At 45.4% G+C, this 1,565-nt stretch overlaps 1 pseudogene; it reads left to right on the forward strand.

Annotated features, from left to right (window-relative positions):
• LOC110031887 overlaps positions 1–1,565 on the forward strand; it is a 41,443-nt pseudogene that overhangs the window by 15,574 nt on the left and 24,304 nt on the right.

Genomic DNA, 1,565 nt, shown 5'->3' on the forward strand with positions numbered 1-1,565 from the left:
CTCATGTGAGGGGTGAGGCTATATTTATAGTGTTTTGAGTGCAATTAATGCAGGAATATGAACCGTTTTGATCGAACGACCCGGAGAGCTTCCATTGATCAGATGACGTTTGATGGACATTTGAGTGCCTTAACAATGTCGGAATTGAGCAGTCTTGGGCTCGTTGGATTTGTCTTTTCGAGACGCTCGATTCGACTATAAACTTGCTAGATTCGACATTCGTTTGAACTTTCAAATGCCTCTGAAAATCCTGTAGTAGTGGTTTAATGACTTGATCCGAACCTGATTTGGGATTGGACTAACTTTCATATCATTAGGTCCGTCTCATCGAGCCAATCAGTTTGACTATAAGTTTGTTGAAATCGGAGCTCTGGATGACTCTTGTTTAAAGTTTGAATGTTTTTTGTTCAAAAGGCTGCCTCGAGATCCATGCATGCCTCAAGATTCGTGCTAAATGATGAACATTTGTTAATGACATATCACTAACAAAGCTCTTCCCCATTTTGAACCATCAAACTTATCCTAGAACTTGAAACACTTATTTATTTATTGCATATATATATATATATATAACTATATATATATATATAATTAATCTATAATCCTTTTTTTTTTTGACGGAGTGCTTTTACATCTTTTACTAATCTTTAGATTGGATTTGATAATCCTTTTAAGTACACGCATAATTAGTATTACTTTTGCACAAAACGAATATGGGAATGTCAAATGAGCAGAAGCTGAAGCGGAAGCAACAAAGAAGCGGAATCGGTGTTGAAAGGCAAGCCTTGGAGTGGAAAATGCAGGAAACGGAATTACTATTATTATTATTTTTTATTTTTTAATTAATGAGTATTTAATGCTTCGTCACTTTTTCATCCTATAAATAGGACTAAAGGAGAAGGGGTAGAATTGTCGTGGTGCATTGCGGCGGTGCATTGCGGCGTTGCATCGTGGCGGTGCGACGCAGTGGTGCAATAGGTCGCGAAGCGATGTAGAGGTGCATTGCGGCGTTACACCGTGGTGGTGCGACGCGGCGGCGCAATGTGTCGCGGTGTGATGTGGAGGTGCATCTGCACAGTGGCAGAGCGACGCAGTGACGCAATGCGTCGCGACACGCCGCCGCCGCCCGCCGCCGCGTCGCGACGCAATGTGGCGGCGTATTTTTTGGGGTGTCTTGCTGTGAAATATTGCGGCGAAGAGGAAAGTCGTCCCCGTCCTGCGTAGGAGGCAAGCAACGAGATCTTCTTTTTAGTTGCGGCGAAGAGGAAAGTTGTCCCCGTCCTACGTAGCAGGTAAGCAACGAGATCTTCTTTCTCGTTGCGGCGAAGAGGAAAGTCGTCTCTGTCCTGCATAGCAGGCAAGCAACGGGATATTCTTTCTCATTGAGGCAAAGAGGAAAGTCGTCCCCGAGGAAAGTTGCACTCGTTCTGTGTAGCAGGCAAGCAATGAGATCTTTTTTCTCGTTGCGGCGAAGCGTTGCGGCAGGTCGTTGCGGCGACACGACGCGTTGCGGGGAAGAATTGCAGCGACGCGACGCGTCACGGTGGGACGCGCCGGCGCGAGCT

The sequence above is a fragment of the Phalaenopsis equestris genome, unplaced genomic scaffold, assembly GCF_001263595.1.
Source record: "Phalaenopsis equestris unplaced genomic scaffold, ASM126359v1 Scaffold000858, whole genome shotgun sequence".
Classification (NCBI taxonomy): domain Eukaryota; kingdom Viridiplantae; phylum Streptophyta; class Magnoliopsida; order Asparagales; family Orchidaceae; genus Phalaenopsis; species Phalaenopsis equestris.